This window comes from Zootoca vivipara, chromosome 1, assembly GCF_965207765.1.
Source record: "Zootoca vivipara chromosome 1, rZooViv2.hap1.1, whole genome shotgun sequence".
NCBI classification, from domain to species: Eukaryota; Metazoa; Chordata; class Lepidosauria; order Squamata; family Lacertidae; genus Zootoca; species Zootoca vivipara.
In genome coordinates, this window is record NC_142582.1 from 6,705,064 (window position 1) to 6,731,034 (window position 25,971).

The 25,971-nt window shown below is 41.7% G+C and overlaps 1 protein-coding gene across 15 annotated transcripts in view; it reads right to left on the minus strand.

The window, feature by feature from the left end:
- MAP2 (microtubule associated protein 2) overlaps positions 1 to 25,971 on the minus strand; it is a 241,407-nt gene that overhangs the window by 118,752 nt on the left and 96,684 nt on the right. For 11 of the 15 annotated variants that reach the window (XM_088669015.1, XM_060282211.2, XM_060282236.2 and 8 more), the window contains exon 4: positions 20,998 to 21,061. The gene's annotated coding sequence lies outside the window, so the exon portion shown is untranslated. Of the gene's footprint in view, positions 1 to 20,997; positions 21,062 to 21,410; positions 21,562 to 25,971 lie in introns of those variants that run through there. The other 4 variants (XM_088669041.1, XM_088668988.1, XM_088669314.1 and 1 more) reach the window with 1 other exon arrangement.

A 25,971-nucleotide genomic window follows, 5' to 3' on the forward strand; every position in this document is an offset into this window, starting at 1 on the left:
TGCCCCTCTTCAGATCAAATCTGACATGCCGCAGGATTTAGTTTTACTTATGATTTTAACTACTGGTTTGAGATCAACTGTGCATAAACACTCCAATGAGAGAAAATTTAATCTATCCGATTAATATAGAACAGCTTCACACACAGAGAGAGTTTGGTCACTGCCGTCCAAATCAATGTAATAATTGTTGCATAAATTATGCTTGTTCTTTGCAATTATTGCCCACATGATATAAATGAGGAGCTGAGGAAGATGTTGAAACTTATAATTTACGTGGGCACTTACAAATGCTTTGCAGAGAGCAGCATGGCAGAGTTGTCATTAAAATTACATCTCTCTGAAATAACAACGTGCTTTGCTTTGTAGCCACTCAGGCAGGGGTGAGTCTGGGTTGTTTTGCTGATCCTGTCAAGAGGAATAATTTTAATACACTGTTTGAAAGATGTGCCACCTGGTATTTTATTATCTGTAATTTATGATGCAATGAGTGCTTGTAAATTCTTACAACACTTTATGAGACCAATAAAATCAAGAGCATGGGACTTCTCTCCCACTTCCTGGTTTGCCACCAAGCCGAACAGCTTAGAATACTGTACAATCTCAAATCAATGTGAATGGTTTCTACGTGTGATTGAACCTAATGTGCAAAAATAAAAAGTCCCTGTTGCTGATTTGGAGTTTCTCCACTCTACATCACCGTAGAGTCTGCAGAAGTGCAGAACCTGATGCAAGCTAGGAGTGAAGGTATTACATGCTCGAATAACGCATTAGTTCTTTCTTTTTCAATGGCTCAACTCTCATGTCACAATAGTCCACACTAGTAACAGCTGGGAACCCAAACTATGGGTGATGGTCACTGCTAGTCCTACTCAGAGTACACTCACTGAATTTAGGTTCATTAATTTCAATGGGTCTACTCTGCGCAGGATTTAATTGAATTCAGTCCTATAATCTGAAAGACTGGATATGCAGGCAAACCATGGGTTACAGCTGCCTTTCTAGTTTTATTTTCTATCAGCTCAGCATTCCTACCCCTATTGCACAGGGTCTTCTGGAGGCAGAGCAATGATCAGGACTATGCTTTTTCAACTCTGAGAACACTTCAAACCGTGAAAGCATTAAGATTCACTGAGAGCATATGGCCTTTGTCATGTACATATAGCTTGGGCTGTTACTGCACAATGACTCCCTATGGCTGCACAGACAAACAAGATGCATGTGGTCAGAAACAACCTACCTGTGTGTTCTGTGAGAAATCATATGGGCTGAAATAAGGCACCTATTTTCCTAACACACAACCACATGATTATGCTACATAAGCGCACTAGTGTCTCCTGAGCCCCTGTACAGGTGGGTAGGCTAGAGACAGACAACTCTGCCTGATCCACATACCGTAATCACCCTCTGCTTATGCACATGTCTTACTAGTCCCAGGCTCAGGGGCTCAATCAGACATCAAGCTAAGCCATGATCAAGGTCAACTGGGTGTTATATGCTATATGCCATAAGGTTGTGTGTGTGTGTGTGTGTGGTGTGTGTGTGTATCACTCCAAGGATGGACAATGTGGGGACCTCTAGATGTTTTGGACTACAACTCCCATCAGCCCCAGCCAGAATCTGCAATGGTCAGGTACAGAGACTGCCACATCAAATTTGATTGTAGCTTATTGTCACCCTGGACCTTTTACTGCTGATAGTATGGATATCCAGCTATCCTATACCCTTTGGAAGTTAGGGGGAAAGGTGATGAATGCTTCCTTGAGCTCCTAAAAGGAGAGGCAGGATATAAATGAATGAACAAATAATTGAGGTGCTTGGGAGGTGCTTAGATGATAAAAGCTGCTGACTAATGGAAACCTGAAATTCTATCACTAGCAGCGATCCCATTAAAGTTCTAGAAGAGAAGCAGCCAACATGCTGTCCTCAGCACCAGCCAGCATGGCCAATGGTCAGGGATGATGTGAATTTGCCCACAACACCTAGAGGGCACCTTATTCTACAACATGTTCCTATATACCCATGAGGAAGTTCGCAGAAGAGCACTGAGATTATGTGCCATCTTAAAAGAACCCAGCAGGCACCTGCTTTGGGGCAGAGTATTGACTCTTCATCTATTGTTGCTTAGGGAATTTGCAGGGAACCTTTGGCTCTCCAGCTTCTCCCTTGCAATTGGTCATGCTTTGCTGGAGGTGTTGGGAATTATAGATCAGGAACCTCTGAAGGGCCACAGGTTCCCCACACCTGTATCATACCCTCCAAGTGTTCTGATTTTCCAGGGACAGTCCCGAAATTATAGAAGCTATCTCGGTTTCTGATTTGATCCCAGAATGTCCTGCTTTTCCTTTTTCCTCCCCTCCACATCTTTGAGAACAATTAAAAATGGTGTGTGGGTGTGTGCAGGTGCTGGTGCAAAAACAGGGCCCTGTTTATACTGAAAATAAAATCTCTGCACCAAATAGCAAAGCTGGTATATGAAGCCCTTCCTATAATTTTGAAAGAAAATATGACCAATCCACTTTACATTCTTTAGTTGCAATGCTTCTGCAGCCAGCCATTTTTAAGGAAATGCGAGGAGTGTTTATTCCTTTATTGTAAATGGTTACAATAAATTCCCCTGGTTACTCAGAAGGAAGTCTCACTGTATTTAATGGGGCTTACTCTCAGGTAACTGGGTCATATTATTATTATTATTATTATTATTATTATTATTATTATTATTATTATCCTCCCTTTTTCCCTGACGGACTCAAGGCAGCTTACAGCTAAAATTAATTGGTGACCAATGTTGATGTGTATATGACGTCTATGTGTGCAGGAGATGAAACGCGGGAAAAGCTTTCTGATGTACAACAAGATGTTCCTATTTTGACAGCCATAGGAATACTCACTAAAAAAAAAAATCAAATCTATCTCGTCACACCCATAATGACAGCTGATGTCAACTAGGATCAAACCATTGCAATCTGCCAATTTTATCAACTGATTTATATAACTTAATTCATACCTACATTTTGCATTAAAGGGCCAAGCCATTCTTTTGAAAATAAGCAGGAATTCATACGTCTGAGTGACATTGCAGTCTCATTTGGGTTCAGAGTAACAAGCAGCAACTTCAAACTCTTTCCAACACTCACATGTTCACACTTCGTCAGAAATCCTTCATAGAATATTGATTTGTTTTACGTTACCGTAAGAGGTAAATAAGACATCTTTTATTTATCATATCCTCAAAGGAACTCCAAGTATCATACTTTAAATCCTGTGAGGTAGGTCAGACAGAGAGGCAATGTCTACCTAAGGTTAGTGAACATTGCACCTGAGGAAGCATTTGCATCCAGATCTCCCCAAGTCCAACACTTTATCCATTACATCTTGCTGCTACCAGTTAGTCTCAGCAAAACCAAATACGCATGCTGGAGCCAATTAAAAAGCCATGTTCTCAAACTTGAACTAACCATCTTCATCAATATTGGTTAAGGGCCTTAAATGCTTGACCACATTGCTCTAAGCACAGATAATGCAAGTATGGTAGGGAATGCTTTCATTAATCAGCAGCACCCCCCTCCCCACAACAGACCTGACTGCATTTGGGGGGGGGCGGTGCTCTTGCAGCTGACAAGTCTATTTTGTGAAACAGCAGCTGTGTTTTGGCTTGGTGGGCACTTGGATAAGCACCCCTATCATTACTTGACAATGTCTGTCTGCTCTACTCTTGGGAAGGATTCTTGTTATTTCAGAGAGCTCATTTTCAAAGTAACACAGCAGGCAGACAGGCAGCAAGCAAGAGAGAACAAGGTGCCAACAAATAAACCTACTGACCTGAATTTTCTGCTGGAGGATAGCTTAACAGAGAAAGCAGAATCTGAGGAAGACTTACATTATTTACTCTGCTACAGCCAAACCTCGGCTGTCGAACATAATCCGTTCCGGAAGATCGTTCGGCTTCCGAAACGTTTGACAACCAAGGCGCAGCTTCCAATGGGTTGCAAGAGCTTCCTGCACTCAAGTGGAAGCCACGCCAGACATTCAGCTTCCAAAAAACATTCAAAAGCTGGAGCATTTACTTCATAGCTGCCAAGTTTTCCCTTTTCTCGCGAGGAAGCCTATTCAACATAAGGGGAAATCCCTTTTAAAAAGGGATAACTTGGCAGCTATGACGAGGTTTGACTGTACCAGCCCACTTTGAGACTTTCCTCATCTCTAAAGGCTTAGGTTATTCTGTTGAGTTATTTAAAGTATTCTACCCCATTCAAATATTCTACCCCATCTTCCAACCAAGCTTCTCCCTGAGTTATTTATTTAAATATGTGCTCTGGCTTTTGACCTACATGTTCCCCCCAAATGCTAGAATTTACCAAAGAATTCATAATAATTATTTCTTTTTAAAGTAAACTAGCTTTTTAAAAACAATTTAAAACTAATAAATCAGTTTAGATCTTAACCTAGCTCTGGGGGGTATTGTTTTTGTTATTATGGTGTGTATTTTTGTGTTTTTATATTGTAAACTGCCCTGTGATCTTCGAATGAAGAAGGTAATAATAATAATAAAAATATAATTGTAGCTCAGGTGTTTGTTTTGTTTTTTTGCACTAGATCACACAGCCCTGAAAAGCAGTGGGTGTGACTGACTGGGAAAAGGTGATTTCAGCTCAGCACAACACATCACAGGCACCAGCCGACAGCAGGTTAAGCAAAAAATGACTCCCAAGCGTACACCCCAAAGAGCTCCTAAGTGTTCTGTGCCAAAAGACTATAGCTGTCACACAGGCAATTCAGCTTTTAAAAATCCCTTAACAGGGATTTACATGATGCATCACTGAACATGGAAAGAAGCAATTATGCCACTTCAAATAAAGTCCTCCCATTTAATACATTCTTCTGAACTTTTCTTAATAAACTGTATCCCTGTTCCTGATCTCACTCTTCCCTCCCCCCTTAATTAAGATTTCAGAATCTTCACTTACAGTCATATCACTCCCTCCTTAAGAATAGTCCTCAGAGGAGAACCAAGTGCAGAGAGTTTTCTTGTTAATTCAACTATTAAAACTGGGCAAGGGTAAAGAGTTGAGCATGCCCATGTGCATATACTATTCATGTTTATTGCTACAGCCCTTGCTCAGCTTCAAGGATTGCTTAGGTTATATATTATATAGCACTCTAGCAATCTGGATGTGTTCATTGTACTGTATTCCCATTCACTTTAGCCCACACATTATCAATGCTTTATTGAATAGTGTACCTTCATCCATGCATTTATATAACCATCATATAACCATCACATTTTCAGCTCACTTCTTGCACCTGATTGATCAAGCTGCTGTTGCCTAAGAAAACTCATGTCCCAATTTTTCAATCAGTATCCAAGGTAAATTCACCTCACCCATGTTTTTCTTTTTCTTTTTTGCCATTAAAGGAGCACAAGATATCATCAGAATCCCACAATAGACAAGATACCAGCGGAGTCAGGAATGTAACAATAACTTTCTTCAGATCAGTTCAGTTGACAACCAACACCATGTCCTCTTTTCACAGATCATGTTATATTATGTAGTTTAATCAGTCCAAGCTGATTTTAGAGAATGTCATTTACATCACTAGGAAATAATGACATGGCCTTTCTTATCCTTTTTGAAGACGTTTCCATATCTATTCCTTAGAGGTCATTAGAATACATGATTTTTTTTAACACAAACTGAAAAGAATACTAAGGGCTTTATCACAATTGTGCAAAATGTGCCACAAGCAAGTCTGATGCTCCTAAAAGTATGCCATAGATACTATATTATGCCATGCACACACATGACATAAGTGATGTGTCCCTTGCAACAAAGGAGACAGTCATGCTACCAGGGTAATGTGAGACCTAGAACAGTGATTCTGAATATAGCAAACACAGGTTATGTTCCTTGCTCAGATAGGTTAATAAAGTAATAAAAAACAGTTATGCTGCTGTGTTCACCCATACGCATTGTTAATACACTTTCAATGTTTGCATTGCAGGACAGAGAGAGAGAGAATGTAGAACTGCCAAATAATTTGCAAAAGAAAAGAAAAAAGAACGTTTTAAACAAGAGAAAAGAAACCAACCTAAAAGGGAAAAGGGAAGGATAATATATTAATGCTTGTTCAGTCTTAGTTTCAAGCAAGAGGAAGCTTTTCTTGTGCTTAAGGCTCAATACCTTAATCCACCTTGCTCCAAAGTTCATTGCAAATTTGAAAAGTTAATAATTTTAAAAACTCACTTACTATGAAAACATAACAAATTATTATTAATGAACTGTATATAAATGAACCGGAGAAAGTTAGTGGGCACAAAACACAGGGGAAATATCTCTATAGAGATATGGGATAGTCACTGGAATAACTAATGAAATTCCCTGTCGCAAAATGTGGCTAGAACAATGAGTCTTCCAAACACTGCCCATCGCTTTCTTTTAAAATCAAGGGATCCAGGTCCCACGGTGCTGCCTTTAATTTGACTACAGGCCTTTCTTGTAACTTGCTGTCACCACAAACTCCTACCTTTGTCCTCAATTGGGAAACAATGGGAGTGCCCATAGCTCAGTAATAATTTAGAAACACATGCACTGCCGGCGTTCTGCCTTACCCTGCAACTGAGGGGGTCGAGGCCACACGATGCAAGAATGCCATGTGCATATGACATCAGCACACCACAGGGCATGTCCACATCACGCATGCCTGGCCAGGCTGTCAGCTGGCCTTCGGCACCCATACTACCGGGTAAGGTTGCCTGCTGAAGTTCGGGCAGACCAACAAATGTGGCTTGTCTTTTTGCAGGGATTTAATGGTGTATCCATGTGGCAGGATGCCCTTAATTTGCAGTTTGATTTCCAGGTCCATTCGGATGATGCCGGCTCTCAGGGATTTGGTCTCTATTTTAGGGGACGCTGGTGTGCACAGCGATGGCCCAAGCATTGGTCATGCATGCCCGTGATTCGCGATCTAACTTTTCTCGAGTTTTTTCCTATAGTTGTAGCAGTGCACATTTGGACCGAGGAGTTCCGAGATCACAGAGTCTGTTTCTGGACAATCAGGCAGTGGTGAGCGTTCTGTCAAAACAATCATCCCCCTCTAGTTGTGTTTGCACACTGCTGCGCACATTTGAGCTGCGTTGCCTCAAATTTAATATATTATTTTCTACCCGTTTTGTACCTGGCGCCAATAATGATACTGCCGATGCCCTGTCCCATTTTCAGGTGCAGCACTTCAGATCGCTGGCCCCAGCTGCCAAGCAGTGTCCGGAATATTTCCCACCTCAACTTTGGAACCTCGGCAACTGACTGTCATGCAGGGAGTAGTGGCATCGATTTCTCCTTCCACCTTGAGGTCTTATAAGATGGCCTGGATTTTTCGTCCTTTACTGCCCAGCCTGTTGGCGGTCCCACAGCCAGTTGTCCCACGACACAGCAAGTGTTACAATATTTAGCTCATTTGCATACACTGGGACGGGCAATTAAGTCTATTTGAATTCAAGCTTTGGCAATTGCCTTTTTTCTGTAAGTCCCTGTATGATAGGGACCCTTGTGCTAAATTTGTAGTCCGTAAGGCCTTAGAGGGTTGGGGGCGATTGCACCCCTCCAAGGCGCAAGGTAGACAGCCGGTCCCTTTTGATTTGCTCTGCGCCATGCACAGGCAGTTGAGGCTTATTTGCTGGTCTTCTTTTGAGGCTTATCTTTTTGCACGCCAGTCGGGCAACCCCGTGCCAGGTGTGTACCTGGCTGCTGACTCCAGGTGCTCCCTGAGTCAGTGCTACCCTAGGTAGCTAGTTGAACCAGAGCATATGCAACCACTCATTTGATTTGTAATCAATAAAGTTGTGGCCTAAATTCTGCCAAAAACCAAACCAAAAATACGAGTCATGTCTGAATTTATTTCTAGGCCTGGGATAGAAGATCTCCACACGCAACATGCATTCTATCTGTAGAAGGAAGCCTTGAGTACCTTGACGGATACTTCTGAAGCAGGCTTATACTAATCTGAATAATGTTTTGTCATCCAGCATGTACAAGTTAATAGATCTGTCATCTGGATAAAGTCCAAAGTTCAATATACTGAAACTAATCACTGTGATTTCTACAAACCAAAAGCTAATTCCCAAACTACCCAAATAAATGTGAGCATTATCCTCCTGTTGGATTTTTGCCTGCAGCATACGCAAAATGCATGCATGTTGACATATATATTGTCAAAGTGATTCACTGGGAGTAAGGGGGAAGAGTGAAGAAAAACTTAAATGCCTTTTAACCTTTTAACAATTCTCCAAACACAGCTATGCAACAAGCTTCTCAATCTGCTTGGTAAAGTACTACATATGTAAAATTGCTTTGGACAGCTTTGTTTTAACCGAACAGCTTTGCTTCTGTTCTCATAGCTCAGTCGGTTTAAATAATTATTCATGAATAGATCTGTATGCCTATTAAAACTAGGCTTGAAGCTGACCAGTAGTGCTAAGTTGCTTATCAGCAGTACCTTCTTCAATTCAAATGCAGATACAGCATAGAGTAGGAACTGGGCTTTAACCAGCCAGTGTCTCAAAATAAGCTTTGTACCACCCCAACCCCCAAGGTTAGAAAACTGGGAGACTGCTGCTACCGTATTAACTGATATGCATTGGTGCCTGGTTTAAAAGCCCACTTTTGCAAGTCACACCTTCAAGCAGGGTGCCCCCCCCACTACAACACTGGAAGTAAAATATATGCTGAACCTTGGGATTCAAATAACGTTTGCACCCCAAAAGAGCCTTTGGGACAAACCAAAGCACATGTTTGCTGCACTATGGGAGACTGGCTGCAATTGGACCCGTCACAGCAGATGATGGAAACAAACATTTGTCAAAGTTGGAGCCCGCATGAGCACTTTGGCCTTTCCCACATGTTCAGTGAGGTAGAGGTGATTGTTCCAGCCCTCACTTCACTCATTAATTATCATCTAAAACAAGAAGGTGTGTCATGTGTTTTCACATGAGTCACAACTTAAAGCGAGGAGACTCATAAGAAAACATGTGCAAGCTTAGCTTAGCTTTTCTTGTTTTAAAAAAACAATTGTCTGGAGGAACTCAAAACGGTTAGTCACTGCCATGATCTCAGAGGCCCTGAAAGCTTCTAATACAACAGTGCTAAGGTAAAGTGTTGCATCTTATTGTCATTTCTTGAACCCGATTCTCAAGGAATTCTGCAGGTGAGATCAGAGGACAGTGCAGGAATCTTAAGCATGGATTAAGATCCTCAGTTCAGCTGAAGACAGTTTTAAACGACCTTAGATATATCACATCAGCAGAGACTACCACGTAGTTAGAGGCACTGAACCTTTACAAAACAACTGTGTAGCTCCTCCAGCAAGCGCCAAAATGGTTCTCAAATCCAGGCCCCGCATGGCATTCTGGCCTGCCCAGCAGCTCACAAGCCTTTGTTCTCCTTCTCAGCACACATCTGCCCCCAAACCTTCTGTAAAAGACACTTTTTCCTGTCCTCTCACACTCTTCGCTGTCACCTTGGCAACCACTATCTGCCCAGGCCTAAGGATTCCTCTCTGATGTGGGCAAAGTAACAATTTTTGTTATGTTAATGCCTCTATTCCAAGTGAGGTCCTGGCTTGGAAAGGAAGCTTAGCCCGTATTTTCCTGCTGGCCTGGAACTAGATTCTGACATTCATAATTCCTTAGAAACCAATGATTTAAGAACTGGGACCGCTACCACCTAGATTGCCAGTCAAGCAGATTATAAGTATAAACAAGTTGAAAATATATGTTCTCAAGTTCTACCCAGCTTCTCGCTCTAATGCTAAATGCAAATCATTGAAACAGTAAAACATACAAGTTTATTTCTTTTTGTTTGTTCCCTTGGTGACACATTCAAGAAGCAATGCCCTGAACTTCAATCTCTTTGACCACCCCACAATGCACATTGAGCTGTAGCTCATGTAGTTAATACTGCTGTTATACCAGCAAAACAAGTGGCTCTAAAAAGGGTTTAATCCAAAACAAAGGGGACACTTTTTGCAAAAAAAAAAAAAAAATTGCCCTCTGTGAAAATGCCCCCCTTTTGATCAAGGAAACTTGAACAGGAATTAAGGTGTTTATGGATTCAGAGCGAGGGCAACATCACACAGAGAGAATTGCCTTCTCTTTGAATTCATAGAATCATAGAGTTGGAAGATACCACAAGGGCCATCCAGTCCAACCCCCTGCCAAGCAGGAAACACCATCAAAGCATTCCTGACAGATGGCTGTCAAGCCTCTGCTTAAAGACCTCCAAAGAAGGAGACTCCACCACACTCCTTGGCAGCAAGTTCCACTGTCGAACAGCTCTTACTGTCAGGAAGTTCTTCCTAATGTTCAGGTGGAATCATCTTTCTTGTAGTTTGAAACCATTGCTCCGTGTATTAGCCACCCCTCCCAATTTGGTGTCATCTGCAAACTTGATCAGGATGCCCTCAAGCCCATCATCCCAAGTCATTTATAAAGATGTTGAATAAGACTGGGCCCAAGACAGAACCCTGTGGCACCCCACTCATCACGTCCCTCCAGGATGAAGAGGAGCCAATGATGAGCACCCTTTGGGTTCGGTCAGTCAGCCAGTTACAAATCCATTGAATGGTAGCATTGTCTAGCCTGCATTTTACTAGCTTCTTTACAAGAATATCATGGGGCACCTTGTCAAAGGCCTTGCTGAAATCAAGATATGCTACATCCACAGCGTTCCCTTCATCTACCAGGCTTGTGACTCTGTCAAAAAATGAGATCAAATTAGTCTGACATGACTTATTTTTCAGAAACCCATGCTGACTTTTAGTGATCACAGTGTTTCTTTCTAGGTGCTTCCAGACCGTTCGCTTAATGATCTGCTCTAGAATCTTTCCTGGTATTGATGTCAGGCTGACTGGGCGGTAATTGTTTGGGTCCTCCTTTTCCCCTTTTTGAATATAGGGGCAACATTTGCCCTCCTCCAGTCTGCTGGGACTTTGCCTGTTCTCCAGGAATTCTCAAAGATTTCTGCCAGTGGTTCTGAAATCACCTCTGCCAGTTCTTTTAATATTCTTGGGTGTAGTTCATCTGGCCCTGGAGACTTGAATACATCTAAACTAGCCAAGCATTCTTGTACTACCTCCTTACTTGTTCTGGGCTGCGTTTCTCCTGCTGAATCATCTGCTCCTTATTCTTCAGGTCGGGCATTGTTTTATTTTTTGGAGAAGATTGAGGCAAAGAAGGCATTGAGGAGTTCTGCCCTTTCTCTGTCCCCTGTTCACATTGCACCATCTTCTCCTCTAAGTGACCCCACTGTTTCCTTGTTCTTCCTTTTGCTACGGACATACCCATAAAAGGCCTTTGGGTTGCTTTTAACCTCTCTAGCAAGCCTGAGTTCATTCTGTGCTTTAGCTTTTCTGACTTTGTCTCTACACGTGCTGGCTATTTGTTTGAATTCCTCTCTGGTGATTTCCCCCTTTTTCCATTTTTTGTACATATCCCTTTTAAATCTTAACTCAGTTAAAAGTTCTTTAGATAGCCACCCTGGCTTCTTTAGGCACCTTCCATGTTTCCGTCTCATTGGTATTGCCTGGAGTTGTGCTTTTAATACCTCCCTTTTAACAAACTCCCAACCATCATGAACCCCCTTCCCTTTTAGTACTACCGGTACTGTCCATGGGATCTCACCCAGCGTTTCCCTAAGTTTTCTGAAGTCGGCTTTCTTAAAGTCTAGAATTTGAGTCTTAGTATGCTTGGTTGCTCCTTTCCGCCCCAGAAGAGCATGATCACTCTCACATAATCTTGCCACTTCTACCCCACTAACCAGGTAATCACTATTGGTTCGGACCAGATCTAAAATGGCTGGTCCTTTGTTTGGCCTAAGTGATGTCATTGTACAGCCTAATCTGACTGCTTATATGATTATTTCACTTTTCCGAGGATAAAGATTGAGGTAAAACCAAAACAATGGTATCAAAGTAGCAATCAACTGGGGACAAAAAAAAGCTGTGACAAGCCATCATAGCCCATTCTCTCAATGTCATTGGTGGTTAAGGAATGAGCTATAAACCAAAAGACCCCCGTCTGAACACATTCTCAGCCTGCTGTCTGTAATACAGAATAAAAATACAGGCTGACCTTGAAGAGCAGTTGAGGGTATTAGCACAAGTAAGCTATAAACTGAGCACTAATGTGTTTCCTTAAGGGCTGTCAAGAGGGTATCTTTTTCTCTAAGCAAACTCAAGAAAGGTCTCTCCAATGACTCCTCCACCTCTTCCCCCTGTCTCAAAACCTAAAATTGACCAGCCCATTGATTTCCTACATGATTTCATACTGGCTTCGCCATGTGTTCAGATACTGTATCTATATGACACATATTGATTAGCATAGTATCAGGTACAGGATGTAGTTCTGTATAAAACATGCCCACAAAAAATAGGAACGAAAACATTCTCAAAAGCCTCCTTTTTCACCCAGACCTTTTGATATTAATTTTCTGCTCAGCTTTTAGTGTGGTGGGGGGTACAGTTGGAGCTACTTGTATATTTTAGGTTGTTTTATCCTTATTTTTAATGTTCATATTTATAAGTTGCTTTGAGATTCATTTTTAAGCAACTAAATAATAATGATAATAGGAGGAGGAGGAGGAGGAGGAGGAGGAGGAGGAGGAGGAGGAGGAGGAGGAGGAGGAGGAGGAGAAGTACACTGCACATACAGAAAATTCATCCTCCTTTTTCAGCAAAAGGGCCTAAGGTTAAATCCTGAGCTTACCAGTGGAATTCTGCAGTTTTGGGGCTGCAGAAATAGATGGCTGCAAAATAGGCTGGAAGTGTTTGGTCATTCAGCTGTATGAGCAGCAGGATAAATTGCCCTCACTCGAATCTGGCTTTGTGACATTGACAGCTAGACAAATTTAACTGGCTATGAGATGATATGATACCATCAAACTCCTACCTGATTCTCGATGGGCCAGGATATTTTAAAAGTACATTTTTAAAAATTCTGCTGCAGCTGGTTGTGAACAGTCCATAAAAATAGTGAGGTAAAGGTGTTTTCACGGACCTTTTCACCACCACCACCACCCACTTTCACTCTGGAAAAAATTTACAGGTGAAAATTTTGTGCAGCCGTACTTAGATTGCCATGATTCTAAGTGTCCACATCTGCTGAAAAGGGGGAAATTGCTCCAAATGAGAACAATATACAAATATAAACCAAGCAGCTTTATCAAGAAATCCATATGGTTGTCTATTGCTCTCATCAATTGCACTGCGAGCTGAAGCCAACGAAGGCTAAACGGGCTGACCTATGCCAATTTGAGTAATCTGATTATAACATACAGGAATACAAATAAAAAGCCTAGATCTAATTTTATAAACTGTTCCACATTTCCTTTATTATATTAAACCTGCAATGGAAATAGAGCAACACATTCCCACTTCCCAGTATCAATGGCCCAAATTCCTCCCTGGTGGATGTGTTTTCACTGAGGCTTATTGATTTCCTTTAAGAATCAATTTAAGCCAGTCCAAACCATTTTTTAAAACTTATAATTTATTGTTTCACATGTATCTTGCCTGTAGAGCTCTGAAGACCATAGGCTATGGATGGAGTTCAACAGAGCGAGCCAAGCCCTTGTGGGGAGGCAATGGAGGGAACTGCCCCAAACATGGTGGGGTCCACATAAACACTGATTAAGAGTACACTCCAAGGACAGGAGAGAAGGAAGGGGTGGCTTGGTAGCTCAAGCCTTCTAGAGTTTTTAAAAAGAACCTACCGAGAGTGAGTGCTAGGGGGCAAGACTCCTTACACTCATTATTGTCATCGTTTTAGTAGCAATGGGCAATCTATCAGATAATTAAATTAATTAAAAAAAATCTAGTAGTGACCAAAAACAATCAGCTTGAAATATGTAGAGTAATATAATGACTTCCCACCTGCAGCAGACATGAGATACAACATGCAACAGGAGCAACACGGTTCTCATTTTCTATTAGATCAATATGCTTATAGTTGATCCCTATTAGAACATGCACTTAGCTTTACTTCTGACTAGTTTTTGGTATGGATGCGGACAAACAGATTTACCCTCTATTTGTCCACAGCAAAAGATCAACAGCTTTTGCTAAAACCTTTCATGCCTAGAATTCGTTGTTTCTGTAACACAAGGGAGAATTGAAAGTTAAGCATGGGTTAAGCATAATTGCAATGTTGTTGTTATTTAGTCGTTTAGTCATGTCCGTCTCTTCGTGACCCCATGGACCATAGCACACCAGGCACTCCTGTCTTGCACTGCCTCCAGCAGTTTGGTCAAACTCATGTTCGTAGCTTCGAGAACACTGTCCAACCATCTCGTCCTCTGTCGTCCCCTTCTCCTAGTGCCCTCCATCTTTCCCAACATCAGGGTCTTTTCCAGGGAGTCTTCTCTTCTCATGAGGTGGCCAAAGTATTGGAGCCTCAGCTTCACGATCTGTCCTTCCAGTGAGCACTCAGGGCTGATTTCCTTCAGAATGGATAGGTTTGATCTTCTTGCAGTCCATGGGACTCTCAATAGTCTCCTCCAGCACCATAATTCAAAAGCATCAATTCTTCAGCGATCAGCCTTCTTTATGGTCCAGCTCTCACTTCCATACATCACTACTGGGAAAACCATAGCTTTAACTGTACGGACCTTTGTCGGCAAGGTGATGTCTCTGCTTTTTAAGATGCTGTCTAGGTTTGTCATTGCTTTTCTCCCAAGAAGCAGGCGTCTTTTAATTTCGTGACTGCTGTCACCATCTGCAGTGATCAAGGAGCCCAAGAAAGTAAAATCTCTCACTGCCTCCATTTCTTCCCCTTCTATTTGCCAGGAGGTGATGGGACCAGTGGCCATGATCTTGTTTTTTTTGATGTTGAGCTTCAGACCATATTTTGCGCTCTCCTCTTTCACCCTCATTAAAAGGTTCTTTAATTCCTCCTCACTTTCTGCCATCAAGGTTGTGTCATCTGCATATCTGAGGTTGTTGATATTTCTTCCAGCAATCTTAATTCCGGCTTGGGATTCATCTAGTCCAGCCTTTTGCAGGATGAATTCTGCATATAAGTTAAATAAGCAGGGAGACAATATACAACCTTGTCGTACTCCTTTCCCAATTTTGAACCAATCAGTTGTTCCATATCCAGTTCTAACTGTAGCTTCTTGTCCCACATAGAGATTTCTCAGGAGACAGATGAGGTGATCAGGCACTCCCATTTCTTTAAGAACTTGCCATAGTTTGCTGTGGTCGACACAGTCAAAGGCTTTTGCATAGTCAATGAAGCAGAAGTAGACGTTTTTGATAGTTATCCTAAAAAGCAGTAAGTGCCATAGGATCTGCTGTACATGGCCTTTCATCATCATTTATCTGTCCCCCACCCCCCTGCTTAAATCCTAGTGGAGACTTTTATGCCTCCTTTGCTACGTTCCTTTGCTAGTGCTGCAGCAAAAACTTGCATGATGTCATCAAGTGCAACCAGTAAACAGTAGCAGTCCCTGAATCACAAGTTTGGAACTCCTTTGGAACGAATCCCGGCAGAAACTGCTGTTTCAGCTTGTTGCTTGCGGATGGTGCAGGGTAAAATTTTAAAATGTGAAGATAAATCATTGGTGTTCAGCTTTTGACAAATGGATGAGAACTTCAAGTACATTCCTAATTCATGCCTTTCAGCCTTCATGCTCTCTAGTGTTGAAACATATAACAAATAAAAATGGTTGTAGAGGTCTCTGGTGGGGGATGTCAACACCCAAAACAAATATGGAATATTTCTGAGGCATTTTAAATTCCCACACCAGCCACAAAAGCCAGACAACCTGTGTAGGGGTTGTAGAGCCAGTAGGGGAAATATATATTTAAAACTATCTGTGGGTTTTGTTTTGTTTTTTGTTTGTTTTTTTAAGATAGGGTAAATTATTGAAAATATAATAGTGGGTTACTTTTTGCCCTGTGGGTTTTTGTTGGTGACTTTCCTTTGCAGTTTAAATTGTTTTGCAAATGGAAATGAATTTTTAGAAAGTCAGGTTTAGAAATAATGCTACCGTAGATTTCCTGGGTGAGAATGAGCATATGACCCTAAATTGCTATGGTTCAGCAGCCATGGTAGCAAAATGTGTATGAGCTACTAGCTAGAATTTCTTGATTTAAATCTTATCTCAGCCTGCACTGTGTGGATTTAAGAAAGCTAAACTTCACCTACCCAGCTGACATATGAGGATAATAATTTTGATCCGACCCAAAACAAGGAGTAGGATTTTGATTTGAGAGAGCTAAGTGCAACTGCCTTAATGTGGCACTGCTCTCTGTTTTCATTTCAGTCAGCAGGTGAAGAGGATCCAATGTCTAAATGGTTCCCCACATTAAAAAAGAACAATGCTCTCTCTACATAAATACCTAGCATGTCAGAGAAGGGCAGGTTAGGTCTCCTCTCTATCTACATGGCTAAGATGAGAATTTGGAGGAAAACCTATGTTTATCTTATTACCAATTCAAAGACTGGTGCTGAACCCACTGTGCACCTTATTCCTTCCTAGTACTCTTTGCTTCTCACCCTCTGTCTCCTCTTTGGCTTAGAATAATAATTATTTTTTGCTCATCGCAGCAGATGATGGAGGAGAATGAGATGGGGTTTCCAATAAGGAACATGGCAGAAGGTGTAGCTTCTATGAGCCTAGCAGCAGCCACCTCTTCTGCATTTTATTTATTTATTGCGAATATTTATAAGCCACGGCCAAAATGTGGAACACCAGAACCAACTTTTCCCTGTAGAAGCAACTACGCCAAATCAGTAATATGAAGAAGACAAATGGTAGCTTGGACAGAGTAAGGTGATGCACCTCATCCCTCCCCAAAGAAATGGACAAAGAGGTGCCTATTCACCTGTTGATGCTAAGACAGTAATGATGCATCTCAGCCAAGGAAGTACTATCAATAGTAAAGGTAGATTTACTATGGCAGCTCTACCTGGGGCACGCACGCACACACACACACACACACACACACACACACATATATATATATATATATATATATATATGAACAACCACAACAACAACTACCTCATTGCGCTGTAAAGCACTTTGGAAATGTAAAGCTGTGTCATTAACGAACAGTAAAGGTAAAGGGACCCCTGACCGTTAAGTCCAGTCGCGGATGACTCTGGAGTTCCGCACTCATCTCGCTCTATAGGCCAAGGGAGCCGGCGTTTGTTCGCAAACAGCTTTATGTGGCCATGGGTCATGTGGCCAGCATGACTAAGCCGCTTCTGGCGAATCAGAGCAGCACACGGAAATGTTGTTTACCTTCCCGCTGGAGCGGTACCTATTTATCTACTTGCACTTTGACATGCTTTCGAATTGTTAGGTTGGCAGGAGCTGGGACTGAGCAACGGGAGCTCACCCTGTTGCAGGGATTCAAACCGCCGATCTTCTGATCGGCAAGCCCTAGGCGCTGTGGTTTAGACCACAGTACCACTCGCGTCCCTTAACCAACAGTAGTAGAAGTCATATAGTCAAAATCTAGTTCCATGCAATCAAGCCAGTGGTAATGCCTCACCCCTGATATGCCTTGGAATGACACCTGCACCTCTATTTTCTTTGGGTCCAAATAAATTATCAATGGCAGGATGAACAACAGCTCCAATTTAGCGATCTTTGGCAGTGCCCAGGACCTCTTCTGGTTGGTCTGCCTGAATGAACTCAAATCTATCTGCTCTTTGCCTTTAGCTGTACCCCTGATCAAAGAATGCTACCAATGTCCCTGCGTGCAACTATCCAATGGGGAAGCATTAACTCGGAAAATGTAAAACATAACTTGGGGCATTTAGCCATAGCTTCTGAGCAGCCATTTGTCATTATCATGGCAGCACATTTTCAGCTGTCAGCATCACAATAGCTGTCACTTTATCTACTGAGGGCCTGAGTTGCGTGTTGTTTATTATTACATTTATTCATTACTCATGACATAAAACATTTCAAAGCAACTTACAACGTTAAGTTGTTACATTTATGGCATGTTATCTTAATGGGACAAAATCATCTTGGGGGACACTTGAGGTGCCTTGCATGGAGGAATATTTCAACTGTGTGTGAACTGTCCTTTACTTTTCAAGTAATGATATTTTAGCATTAGAGTGCCAGTTTTCTAAACAATTCTTTGAGAATGGAACTTACAAAAAAGCAGAGCTAGCCACACTTTCCATTGATCATGCTGGCTAGATTTTCAAGAAAGAAGAGACTTTTAAGGTCAACAATTCAAAGGCATTGTCACAGTAAATATTACCAAATGAAGAGTCCAGTTTGAGCCCTTCAGAGCAAAGATACAAGCTACATGCAACAAATGTGGATTCCTGCAGCCCAAGTTGACCTCTTTAAAGAGGAAATAGTGGTTTCTGGAGTGGGTGCTCAGGAGGAGAGAGGTAGCAGGTGAACTTCCCAGTCCAATCATTCTCCCAAGTGGCACCCCATATCACAGAGCTTCAAATGCTAGTTGGAGAGCCTCTTTTTCTATCAACAGTAGAGGTACCATATCATGTTTCTATGGGTAGTGGCAGGCCATTAGACCTCAGCAAACAAGATTATTAGCCAGGTTTAAAAGCCAACACTGAAATACATGCAATATTAAATGGCAAAAGAACTGCATGGAACAACAAAGAGCATTTTTTTGTGTACTTAACTTTTTATATCTCATAAGATCTTGTGATAATGTCCCTCCACTTTGTTCAGCAGAAGAATTTGTGCCTGTAACTTCCATACCTTGTACCTATACCCATTTTATTGTGCATAATAATCATAGGGTTGTCATATTTCAAAAAGTGAAAATCTGGACACAAAGGTTGTTGGCCTTTTTTTGTTTGTTTGTTGGCCAAAGTTGTTGAGTTATTTTTAAGGAAATTTGCCAAAATCTGACAAAGAGATCTAAGTGAGCAAAGGATACAATCCGCACGTGGTCTGAAACATGAACTAGCCTTAATGGCAGAAGGTCCCCAGCATCTCAAAGGAGAGAGCAACTCATGTGTGGAGGAGGGCTATCGTTACATGGCAGAGCACATGGTCTGCAAGAAGAATGAGCCCATATTGCAGGTCCTGGGAAAGGCCTCTGCCAGAGATCCTGCAGAGCTACAGTGGTACCTCGACTTACAAACGACTTGACAACCGAATTTTTTGACTTACAAATGGGGGTAATGGCCGTGCGCTTATGAATGTCTCGACATCCGAAAGAAAACCACGGCAGTTTTAGATAGGGATTTTTCGGCTTACAAATTTTCAGATGGGGTTGCTTTGACTTACAAATTTTTCCGTTTCCAATGCATTCCTATGGGAAATCGCGTTTCCAATGGCATTTTTCGACTTATGAATTTTTCGACCTACGAAGGTGCCTTCGGAACAGATCAAATTCTTATGTCGAGGCACCACTGTAGTGCCATTCAGGGGAGACCATAGTAAGCAATATCTGATTCACTTTAAAGCAGCTTCCCATGTTCATATTCTTTTTAAAAACCAGGTAAACATAAAGATGACAAGGCGCTGCAGTTAAGGCAACAAATAGCAGAGGAAAATGAACGCAAAAAGCAGAATGTGCTTTTGAAGCTTAGTTGCATTTGATCTCTCCTAAATATATAGTTGACATTGGGGGGAGGGAATCAGTATATAAAACAGTATGATAGTTCAGATTCAGGGAGGCAGACAACAGTTAAGAACTTAACATGTGAAGCCCACAGACAGGCATGCAGGCACACAAAAACACATACCTTGAACACACAAACACGTGCATGCCATTTGACACAATGTATCACAGTCAACTTTGGGTTACAGAGAAATACAGCCAGTCTTGATGCTTTGGCAATTGCACTTATGTGACGTATGTGTGTGCAAACACACTTATTCACGTGAATGTGTGATAAAACATTATGTGACTACATTAAGGTGAACACGGGACATGGACTATATTTATAGAACCTTAGGTAAAGGTGAAGTGATCAGCAAAAAAAAGAAAAATGGTCTGAATAAACCATAAAACTCAAAAGCTCCACAGACTGAGAGGGTGTCCAGAACAGATTAGGCCCCATTCAAAACCCCAACAAAAAAGAACAGTTCCCAGATTTTGTGTTATGGAGTATTGTATTAGATGTATTCCAGAGGGAGAGAAAAAAGAGAGACATTTTGCTTTCTTTTCTCAGTATCTCATGCAGATGGCTGCAAAGTGTTGTTACAGCAACGAAAAAGGAATGAGTGGAAGGCAGGATAATATATGTATATTCTGCTGTGTCTCAGCAACAAAATGTTCTGCAGCTTTTGTGGCAACATGTAGGCGTAGCCTCTTATAAGCTGAATGGCTTGATTTTTTTTTGGGGGGGGGGTAACAAAAGGGATGCATTTGCTGTTTCCTCACATCCCTACCAAATAAAGATACAGCATGAAAATCAATGGCAAGGATACATGTATCTCTTAGTTACAATTGGGGGGGGGGGATAACAAAAATATACTTTTCCCTCCCTAGAAACAAACACGGCTCTATCTGTATGTGGCAGACTCTACCTACTGAAACAAGCCAAGGTATTAAATCCCTTATGTACTCCTTTACACAGAACTGCAACCACAGTTAATTTTTAGGGAGAAAGGTTCCCCCACCCTTAACACCCTTTATCTAGAATGGTTGAGAATAAAGGGCTGAATAATGCTTGTGCTTGTTTTGTTTGTCCAGCTCCGACAGGTGATCGAGAAAAGCAAAGGTTTTTAGTTTTTTTGTTTTTGCTTTGAGGCAACCCCAGTGGCCAAAATGGCTGAGCTTACGTCTCCATGCATCAAGTAGTTTTTAAGAATGCAGCCATCACAATGAACTTCCACAATGGTATACTCCATGGGCAAGCCGTAACGCCCAAGAAAAGCTATAGTACTGTGCGGCAGAATAGAATAAAAAGTCGTATGCAAAAGATCGCCTGTGAATGAAACACCCACTCCCCTGTGTGAGTTACGGACAGGTGAAAAACGAGCTGTGCCTTACCTTTTGTCTGCAAGCAAGTCAAACCCAAGGCGTGTGTCTGGTTAGAAAGAAAAGGCTGGAGAATCTAAAAAATAACATACACACACACTTAATATTATTACACTGGAAAAGTATTATCCTCCATTTCTGTACAAAAAGCACCCATTTAGTTTAAAATGCAACCCAAAAATGCATGCAAAATTTCCCCCCACAAAAAACCCCACCCATATACCAAAGCAATTAAATAAATGCATGGCATGCAAACATATGTATACCCTATGCCTTCCATACAGAGCCTGCAGTCATCCAGTATTTGCAAATTCTGCACCTAATATATATAGCAGGAAGGGCTTCTGTAGATCAGCATATTGCAGGTATTTAAAAAGGCACAGATAAAGCTGGTGGTAAAACAAAAAGGGGAAAAAAAACATTACCAGCTCCTGTGCTTCGATACCAACAAAGGCATATCCTTAAATAACTGCAGCATAACCATTCTCCCAGAGTATTAGTATCCGTGAGCTCTCTGTCTATCTCCAGACAGACACAGTCTGCCAGCCACCAGCTTGCAGCTTCCGTATGTGTGTCGGGGAAGAGGAAAACTGCAAATCAGATGAAGTCCCCGCAGTGGTGAAAAGGAAAAGAGGCCGAGTGGGAGACACAGAGGGAGCTCGCTGGCCACAGAATTTTCCAGAATGACGGCAAGGCAGCCAGCTCCGCCATCACTCACTTACAATAGGATGCTGCACTTGCCTCAGCTTAAGCCGTCTGTCAAAAGGGTTCCTGGTATCGAATGCATGACAAGCATTTTAATTGCAACCAACCAAAACGTGTCCTTGGTAATCAGGCCTCTAATCCCAGGGAAAGCATCAAGCGGTTTCCTTTTGTGTCACTGCCAAATGTACACACAGGCAACAGAACACCAAAAATTTATATGAATCCATTTTTAAAAAAATGTTTTACATGCAGTAGCATGTGCTGCTGAAAAAAACAGATCTCTTGGGATTATAAATGCGAAGTTACCACAGCATGCACACTACACACACACATTCCTTCTTATCTTCCGAACACTTTTTAAAACTTCTCTAAGAAATAAGAAGCTTGCTTGTAAGAGAAAATATACATTATGCTCAAGCATTATTTTGGCTTTCAAAGAAAGATATCATGCTACAAGTAAAAGGTGCAATTACATTTCTGCTATAAACCAGGCTTTGCCACCATAGCTAATGACACAAATGTACTAGCTGAGCCACAAATTCTCTGCTGTGGATTGGAAACATCAGCAGAAATATTATATACAAGCAGATGAAAACCATGCAACAGAATGACACTTTCAAAGTTTTGCAACATGACCTACCTAACTGAACTACTTGAGAGTATGGAAGTGTCAAATGGTTGACCCCAAACCTGCTAATTTGCTTTTTTAAATATAGTGAACACAGAAGGTAACAGAGAGTGCTCCAAGGGCAGTTGAGTTCATAACCGTGCCTTGTTTACTCATCAATAAATCTCACTATGTCTGATAGGAATAGTAAGCGGGCATAGGATTGCAGCTATGAATATGTATGTAATGATTAATCTCAAAAGTACAAATGAACAATTGTCAGGTTACTGGAAGATGTTACAGAAAGATTATTACAGAAAGATTAAGATGTTACAGAAAGATTAAGTATCTGTTATGCATCCCAGGTCTTATTCCTGGGAAGTCAAGAGGAAATAATGCGGAGACACATACAGACCTATAAACACTAATTTGGGAGTCAATTCCACTCCCAAATAAAAATTATTATGATGTAATTGTAAAAATATTTTCATAAGTTGTGCTAAGGTAGGGTTGCCATATTTCAAAAGACAAAAGTTGTTGAGCTTTTTATGGGTTGCCATGACATTTTTTAGCAATTTCTGCCCAGATACTGCTTTCAACTGCAGTATTTTGGCTACATCTGGGACATTCCGGACGTATGGCAACCCTAAAAGGGTAAAGCTATAAATTCAGCTATTGCTAGAAAAAAAAGTTGTGTGTCCAGTTGCTCTCGCCCCACCATATCTCAACAAGAGCACTGGACAACAAAATAGTTGGCAAGTAATAATGTCAAATGACTTAGAAGTTACTAAGCAAAATGTTGTTGGCAAGGTGGGAAGAGAAACACGTGTTTTATTGAGTTCTTCCCTTTTCCAGTTAAAGAAAACAGTTCCATGTAAATCAGCAGGGTCGACAATACCTCATAATGTAAAAAAACAACACATACAGTGTATGGAGCCTAACTGACAGTTTATTACACAGACATTGTTCCATTAACATTCATTTAGCATAACAACAGTTATGCTACATAACTGTAGCATATTGCAACAGTGCAATAATAATGGGTTATGAAATACTTGTAGCAACAACAAACCTCACAGACCTTGAAACTTCGGCACATGCTAGCTGGGAAGCCTATACACAATCCTAGTTCACAGCTGCATGAGTTGGTGCAACTTTCTGTCATTGGCATCCTCAGAAGTCCAGTGTCCAAATCAAGGGATGTAATAGTACCACTTTATTCTGCCTTGGTTGGACCACACCTGGAATACTGTGTCCAGTTCTGGGCACCACAATTTAAGAAGGATGTTGACAAGCATGAGGAGTGCAGAGGAGGGCAATCAAGATGATCAAGGGTCTGGAAACCAAGCCTTATGAGGAACAGTTGAGGGAGCTGGGTATGTTTAGCCTGGAAAAGAGGGGACTGAGAGGAGATATGTCAGCCATCTTCAAATATCCTGCATATGTCACATGAAAGAGAGAACAAGCTTGCTTTCTCCTGCTCTGGAGGGTAGGACGTGGACCAATGGCTTCAAGGTACAAAAAATGAGATTCCGACTAAACATCACGAATAACTTTCAGATGGTAAGAGCTGGTTGAGAGTGGAACAGACTCCCACAAAAGGTGGTAGACACTCCTTCACTGGAGGTTTTTAAGCAGAGGTTGGGTGTCTATCTGTCAAGATAATTTAGTTGAGATTCCTGCATTGCAGGGGGCTGGACTAGATGACCCTCAGGTTTCTTTGAACTCTACAGTTCTATGATTCTACTGACAAACAGCACCTCTTTCCTGTCTCGACTTAGCCTTTCCCACCCAGTCCTTTAAAGCTTATGCAGCCTCCTTGGCATTGCAGAAGAAGAAGAAGAAGAAGAAGAAGAAGAAGAAGAAGAAGAAGAAGAAGAAGAAGAAGAAGAAGAAGAAGAAGAAGAAGAAGAAGAAGAGAGAGAGAGAGAGAGAGAGAGAGAGAGAGAGAGAGAGAGAGAGAGAGAGAGAGAGAGAGAGAGAGAGAGAGGCTCGCCCCCCACCCCCCTCTGGATGGGAACTATAACTTAAGACAGTTAAACATGCTAATAATCTGCTGTACTGCACCAGGGGAGTGGGGGAGGAAGAGATTTTGCTGCGAGGACAGTTAAGGCAGGAGCTGTAGCTATTAAGCATCTCTATGGTTACTGGTATGGGGGGGGAATCACCCTTTTTAAACAAAATGAGCAATGGAGGAGAGGAGCAAAGGATGACTTCAGCTAGTACAGTCACTCTCAGCAGGTATTGCGGGGGGGACGGGGGACGGGGCACAAATAAATTTCAGGAGCTTTAGAACAAAAATCATTCTGGAATTTTCCCAGTGGAATAAATGACTGCTGTTCTTCCCCTTCTAATGTTCCCTTACAGAGAGCCAACATGCAAGTATCTCATCAGCCCATCTCATTTTGGCAGTACGTCTGTTCGTGCTCTTCAGAATTGGATTGCCCGTTTGCTCTGAACTTGACTGAACCTCCCAGATTGTGTTGTATTGTCAGCACATTGCATCATCTTGCTCATACCCATGCAGCCCCTTTTCTTAGCTACTGACGGAGCAAAGAGCACCTGTCTTTCTGTGAATCTGATGGCTCCCCAGTATTAACGCCATCCACAAATGCCTCAGCTTTAAATATACATATATATTGTTTCTCCTTTCCACACAATAGTGAGTGGTCTCTTTTTTTACCTGCTTACATTAAAGTTGAGATAAGTAGATATTGTGGATTAATTGATATGCCAGGATTAGCAAAACAAAACAAAACAAAAACTTGTGTACTGGTGACACAAGGGACAACAAGTGCAGCAGTCAAACTCCCTGGATCTTGGGTCATGCTATGCGCATGAAAGACCATATGCCTTGAAGTGTTGGTTAATTTGTCGCCCTACATTTAATTTATTTAAGAGTAATAAAAAAATATTTGCACTAACAAGTAACCTTGCCATCCTGTTTCATGTTCTTCCCAGCTGTGGGTCTTATCCAGCAATGCTGTTCCACTTGCACAGCAGAGCTTTCCCCTCCTAGACACCCTTCAAAGGCTGCTCCAGAGAGTTGGAGGACGCGCCAGGTAGATTTTTGAGGGCATGAAAGGAGAAGAGAGGTAGTTCCACTGGGGGTCATTTAGCCCAACCCCCTGCAATGCAGGAATCTCAACACGAGTTCCCCTATCCAATCTGAAACCATACCAGACCCTACTTAGATTTAAAAATGTGCTGGCAGTTTTAACTGTTTTAGCATTCAGTTTTGTCTTGTTTTTATTGCTGTTTGTATTTGTGTAGCAAACTGCAAGCCATCCAACAGACTTTAATACAGTCTGGGCTAGAAATCAGAATGAAAAAGGAAGAAATATATAGGTAAAAATTTACAAGGGGTATTACCAGAGAGCATCACCTCAATTCCCCCCTCACTTTTGTATCTCAGTTGCCATCTTGTATGGGAAGTTTAGTTGGCAAGAGGTGGCTATCCAGAGCAGGGTGTGTTTGTAGGACCAGTTGTCATGGAAAAGAGAGCATCCTGGCCCTCTGTGCCTTGAGGTATGAAAACGTTGGGATGCACAAATGGCAAAGTTTTCCACAGCCTCATTCAATCAGCACGACACCCTGCCATAAATGACAATTCTAAGCCCTGAAATCTTGCCTCAAAACACACCCTTCCTGTATCTAGCACTCTCTAGGCAGGA